The sequence below is a fragment of the Trichosurus vulpecula genome, chromosome 2 (assembly GCF_011100635.1).
Source record: "Trichosurus vulpecula isolate mTriVul1 chromosome 2, mTriVul1.pri, whole genome shotgun sequence".
Classification (NCBI taxonomy): domain Eukaryota; kingdom Metazoa; phylum Chordata; class Mammalia; order Diprotodontia; family Phalangeridae; genus Trichosurus; species Trichosurus vulpecula.
The window spans coordinates 112,810,244-112,816,827 of NC_050574.1; the positions used below are offsets into that span (position 1 = coordinate 112,810,244).

At 38.2% G+C, this 6,584-nt stretch overlaps 1 pseudogene; it reads right to left on the reverse strand.

Moving 5' to 3' along the window:
* The window catches only part of LOC118836715, a 65,715-nt pseudogene extending 62,397 nt beyond the window's left edge, over positions 1-3,318 (reverse strand).
* Positions 3,319-6,584: the final 3,266 nt, after the last annotated feature.

A 6,584-nucleotide genomic window follows, 5' to 3' on the forward strand; every position in this document is an offset into this window, starting at 1 on the left:
AAACTAGAAGCAAAGTACAAGAAGTTAGAGAGGAGATGAAAGAATACTTTAGCACAAAGACTTTAACTACAAGAATGTTTCATATGAGTTGAAATAAGTAGGATGGAGCTTATCACTATGCTTCAATTCCTAAAAGGAAGGGGTGCTGCTGATCCAAGGAGAATCTCAGCCCCACCTCTGGTTGGATGGGTAATTTTGGCCACCTTCTGATGTTTTCCTAAATGTGTATCCCCTGGAATCCCATCTTATCACATGCTTCGTTGTGTGCCCTGGACCAAGGCTCAGAAACCAGGATCAACCCCATCTAGAGCAGACACAGATGAGAGGCTCTTGTTGTCCTTTCTTCCCTCTCCCCTAGGGCCCTACTCCTACCCTCTGCATTACCTGTTCTTGAGCTTAAAAAAATGCTGACTTATTAAAAAAAAAACTTCCATTGTAATCACATACCACAACTTGTTCAGCCATGTCCCAAATGATGGGAATCCCCTCAATTTCTAATTCTAATCCTTTACCCCCAGAGAAGAGCTGCTATGAATATTTTTGTAGACATAAGTCCTTTTCTGTTTTGATTTTTATCTCTTTTGGGATACAGACCTATTAGTTGTATTGTTAGGTTACAGGGTATGAATGATTTTATAGCCCTTTGGGAACAGTTCCAAATTGCTCTAGAGAATGGTTGAATCAGTTCACAATTCCACTAATAGGCAATTATTGTCTTGTTTTCCCCACATTCCAACCAACATTTGTAAATACCTTTTCTGTCCTGTTAGCCAATTTAATAGCTAGGAGGTAGTACCCCAGAATTGTTTGAATTTGCATTTGTCCAATCAATATTGAGTTATGTTTAAATATGGCTATAGATAACTTTGATTACTTCATCGGAAAACTGATAATATCTTTTGATACTTTGTCAATTGGGGAATGGCTTTATTTTTGTAAATTTGACTCAGTTCTCTATATGTTTGAGAAATGAGGCTTTTATGAGAGAAACTTGCTTCAAAATTTTTTTCACACTTACTATTGCTAACAGTATTTCCCTCCATCCTATTCCTCTACTCCATTCATTCTATTCTCTCACTCCTTTCACCCTGTTCCTCCTCAAAGGTGTTTTGCTCCTGACTACCCCCTCTTCCAATCTGCCCTCCCTTCTTTCATGCCCCTTTCTCTTATCATCTTCTCCTCCTACTTTCCAGTAGGGTAAAATAGATTTTATGCCCAGTTGAATGTGTGTGTTATTGCCTCTTTGAAACAATTCTGATGAGAATAAGGTTTATTTTCTTCCCCCTTGCCTCCCCCCGTTCCTCTTCACTGTAAAAGCTTTTACTGGCCTCTTTTATGTCAGATAATTTACCAGATTCTACCTATTCCTTTCTCTTTCCCCCCTGTATATTCCTTTCTCACCCCTTAATGTTTTTTATATATTATCCCTTCATATGCAACTCACACCTGTGCCCTCTGTCTATATATACTCCTAATTACCTTAATAATGAGAAAGGTCTTATGAGTTACAAATACCATCTTCCCATGTAGTAATGTTAACTGTTAAACCTTATTAAGTCTCTTATGATTTCCCTTTCCTGTTTACCTTTGTATGCTTCTGTTGAACCTTGTATTTCAAAGTCAAATTTTCTATTCAGCTCTGGTCTTTTCATCAAGAACGTTTGATACTCCTCTATCTCTTTGAATGTTCATTTTCCCCTGAAGGATTATACTAAGTTTTTCTTGGTAGCTGATTCTTGGTTGTAATCCTAGTTCCTTTATCCTTTGAAATATCATATCCAAAAGTCTCTGATCCTTTAATGTAGAAGCTGACAAATCTTGTATTATCCTGACTGTGGCTCCACCATACTTGAACTGTTTCTTTCTGGCTGATTGCAATATTTTCTCCTTGACCTGGGAACTCTGGAATTTGGGTACAATAGTCCTGGCTGATTTCATTTAGGGATCATTTTTAGGAAGTGATTGGTGTATTCTTTCATTTTCTGTTTTATGCTCTGACTCTAGAATATCAGAGGAGTTTTCCTTGATAATTTCTTGAAAGATGATTTCTAGGCTCTTTTTTTGATCATGGCTTAAGGTAATCCAATACTTTAAAAATGATCTCTTCTGGATCTATTTCCTAGGTCACTTGTTTTTCCAATGAGATATTTCAGATAATCTTCCATTTTTTTCATTCTTTTGATTTTGTTTTATTGTACCTATATATCTCATAGAGTCAGCTTCCATTTGCTCCATTCTAATTTTTAAGGAATTATTTTCTTCAGTGAGCTTTTGGACCTCCTTTTCCATTTGGCCAATTATGCTTTTTCAAATATGCTTCTGATCAGCTTCTTGGGCATCTTCTATCATTTGACCTAGCTGTTTTTTAAGATTTTTTCCATCAGTATTTTTTGTGTGTGTATCTCCTTTACCAAGCTGTTGACTCATTTTTCATGATTTTCATGCATCCCTCTCATTTCCCTTCCCAATTTTTCCTATCCCTCTTTTATTTGATTTTTAAAATCCTTTTAGAGTTCTTCCATGGCCTGTGACTAATTCATGTTTTTTCTTGGAGGCTTTGGATGAAGGAGTTTTGACTTTGTCATCTTCTTCTTAGTGTGTCTTTTGATCTTCCTTTTCACCAGAATAATTTTCAATAGTCAGAGGGTTTTTGTTGTCTTTTTTATTTTCATTTATTTGTTTGCTCATTTTCCCAGCCTATTACTTGACTTTTAACTCTTTGTTAAAGTAGGGATCTGCTTTCAGGATGGAGGGCACACTGTTCCAAGCTTCAGAGATGTTGTGCAGCTGTTTTCAGAGATACTCTTAAGGACCTGTAAATTTTCAGTTCTTCTGAAGTGGAATAATCTAAGGAGAGCTGTTTACTGCTCTCCTGGCCTGTGCTCTGGTCTGTCAGTGACCACAATCATTCTTTTTCTGCCATGGAACTGTGAGGAGGGTCCTCCTTCCACTGTGGCCACAAGCTCTGCTCTGTTAGTACTCCCCCTTGCCCTGGAACTGACACCCAGGACTGTGACTGGATCTGAGTATGGGCAAAACTACATGATCCTGACTCAGTGTTAGCAAAAAAAAAAAAAAAAAAAAACCAAAAAAAAAAAAAACCAAAACCCTGTCATCTCCTTCTGACCAGTTGTTCAACCCCCTTGCCATCTGGGCTGAGAACTCCATGTGCAGCACTGCCACTGCTGATTCAGTAACTCTCAAGGCCAGCTCCTGGTTTGCTATGTCCAAGGCTATGCTGGTGAAGCCTGTGCTGGTCTGTGCTCTTCTTTCACCCTGACGCATCAGACATTTCTTGCCAATCTTCCAACTTGTCATGGCCTGGAAAATTATTTCACTCCATCTTTTTGAGGCTGCTGGTGCTCTAAAATTTCTTTATAGTCATTTTTAAAGTCCCTTCTTTTATTCTGCCATCTTGGCTCTGACTCCAGATCTTACATACCTAATTTTTCTAATATTCTATTCACCTCTTTTTTCTTTCTTGTTTATTTTTTTGTTGGATTTATAGAGTTCTGAGGGGACAGTTGAGGTTCCTCCCCACTACTATAGTTTTGCTGCCTATTTCTTCCTGTAACTCACTTAACATCTTTTTTAAAGAATATGGATGCTATACCACTTGGTGGTATATATGTTTAGTATTTATATTACCTTTTTAGCAAGTTGTAGCTTCTTTTCTTATCTCTTTTAATTAGGTCTATTTTTACTTTCATTTTTTTTTGACATCAGGATTGCTACTCCTTTTTTTTTCTTCAACTGAAACATAATAGATTCTGCTCCAGCTTCTGACCTTTACTCTCTGTGTGTCTCTTTCTTTCAAGTGTGTTTCTTATAAAAACAAAAATTATATTGTAGGATTCTGGTTTTCGATTCACCCTGCTATCCTCTTCCATTTTATGGGAGAGTTCATCCCATTCACATTCACAGTTATGATTACTACATATTTCTCTCCACCCTATTTTTCCTCTTGTTTGTCTTCTATTTCCTTTTACCCTTTCCTTCCTCACCATGTTTTGCTCCTGCCTACCACCTTCCCTGATCTGCACTCTTATGTCAATCCCCCCCCTTTAGTTAATCTCCTTCCCTCTTACTTTCCTGTTAAGTAAGAGAGATTTCTATATTCAACTGATTGTGTATATTATTCTCTCTTTGAGCTGATATTAATGAGAGTAATGTAATCACCCAACCTCCTATCTTTCCCTCCACTATAATAAATCTTTCATGCCTGTTCATGTGAAACAATTTACTCCATTCCACCTCTCCCTTCTTTCTGCACCCAGTGTAATCCTCTTTCTCATCCCTTAAATATTTCTTAAAATTATTCCCTCAATTTCACCTTATGCCTATACACTCTGTCAATGTATATTTTTTCTGGCTATACTATTAGTGGTACAATTTTAAAGAATCATAAGTATCATCTTCCCATGCAGGGATGTAAACAGTTTCATTCTATTGAATCCTTATATTTTCTTTCCCCCTTTTCCCTTTTGAGGCTTCTCTTGAGTTTTGTTATTGGAGGTCAATTTTTTTTTGTTCATTTCTGGTCTTTTTCTTATGAAAGCTTGGAATCCTTCAATTTCACTGAATGACCATTTTTTCCCCCTGAAGAATTAAGGTTATTTTTTCCAGGTAGGTCATTCTTGGTTGTAGTCCTTGCTCCTTTGCCTTCCAGAATATCATGTTCTATGACCTCCAGTCTTTTGATGTTATAGCTGCTAAGTCCTGTGTAATCCTGGTTGTCCCTGATATTTGAATTGTTCCTTTCTGGCATCTTGCAGTATTTTTTCCATGAACTGATAATTCTGAAATTTGGCTATAATGTTTCCTGGGGTTTTATTTTGGGATCTCTTTCCTGAGGTGATCAGTGGATTTTTAAATGCTTATTTTGCCCTACAGTTCCAGGATATCAGGGCAGTTTTCCTTGATGGTTTCTTGAAAGATGCTGTCCAGGTCCTCCTTTTGATTATGCCTTTCAGGTAGTCCAGTGATTCTGACATTGTCTCTCTTAGGCCTCTTTTCCATGTCAATTGTTTTTCCCATAAGGTGTTTTACATTTCCTTCTATATTTTTCTTGCTGTCTCACAGCATCATTAGTTTCCACTTGCCTGATTCTAACCTTTAAGGTGTTGTTTTCCTCAATTAGCTTTTGCACCTTCTTTTCCATTTGGCCAGTTATATACTCTCTAAGGAGTCATTTTCTTCAGTAGATTTTTGTATCTCCTTTTCCATTTGGCCAATTTAACCTTTTGAGCAATTATTTTCATTTTCCAGTCCATTGACATTTTTTTTCCTTAATTCTCTTGTATTACTCTTTTTTTTCAAATTTTTATTCTACCCCTCTTATTTGCTTTTTAAGCTCCTTTTTTATCTATTCCATGAGTTCTTTCTAGGCTTGATTCCACTTCCCATTTTTCTTTGTGGTTTTGCTTATAGGTGTTTTGACATTGTTGTCCTCTTCTGAGTTTGTGCCTTCTTCTTCCCTGTCACTATAATCCATTTGTATGAACAAATTATTTTTGTTGTTGTTTTTTGCTTATCATTTTCAGGCTGTTTTACCCTTTCTTTTAAATTTGAGCTCTGCTTCTAAGGTGGAAGGGTCACTTTCTCAGGTTTCTTGTTACAGAGGCTGTAGCCTCTAGCTGTTTACCTGGTGCTGCATTGAATTTTCCCTGAGGCCCATAGGTGATCCTTGTGTCTGGTGCTATGGGGGTAGGGGGTGGGGGGAAGTGAGATGGAGTGTTGTTGGTGCTGCTGGACGATGTCAGGGTCTGGCAGCTTATTGGTGCTGGGCTGGAGTCACTGGTGGCATCTGTTGTGTTTAGAGGCTGGTGGGGTGTTCATACATTGGTTTCTGCCTGTTTCCCCAGAGCTACACTGAAGCATGCTGTCCTATGCTGGCAATTACCTCTTTGCCTGTCTATGCTGGGTTATTTGTGGGGTCCAGGTGCTGGTGTCTGCTCATTTGCTTAGGCACCTGTAGGGTTGGTGTCTACCTGTTTGTTTGGGGCTATGGTGAAGCAAATGGCAGTTCTTCCTGGCTCTTCTGAGGCATATGGTGGGTCTTGGTGTTGGTATATGCTTGCTCCACTGCATTGAGGCTCAGGGTCTACCACTGGTTTGACGAGGCAGTGCTTGCTGCTGGCTTGCTTGGATGGTTCCTGTCCTGGACAGCCCCCACCCCCACCCCCACGCCCTTTTACCTGATTGAGAACATTCTTTCCTGCCTATCTTTCAAGTTTCTTGGGCTAGAGGATTGTTTCACCCTGGTCTTTTTCCTTGTTCTGCTTTTCCAGGATTTGCTTTGGAGCACTGTTTTATGGTTGGAAGTAAATATATGAGAGTTATGGTGATTTTCTGCTTATTCCACTATCTTGGCTCCCCAGTTTTCCTTTATAATTTCTTAAAATATGATGGCTAGGCTCTCTTTTCAGGGAGTCTAATAATTTTAAAATTATTTCTCTTTGCTTTATTTTTCAGATCAATTGTTTTTCCAATTAAATATTTCATATTTTCCTCCTTTTTCATTCTTTTGACTTTGTTATATTGTTCCTTAAAGTCTCATGGAGTCATAAATTTGCACTTGCCCA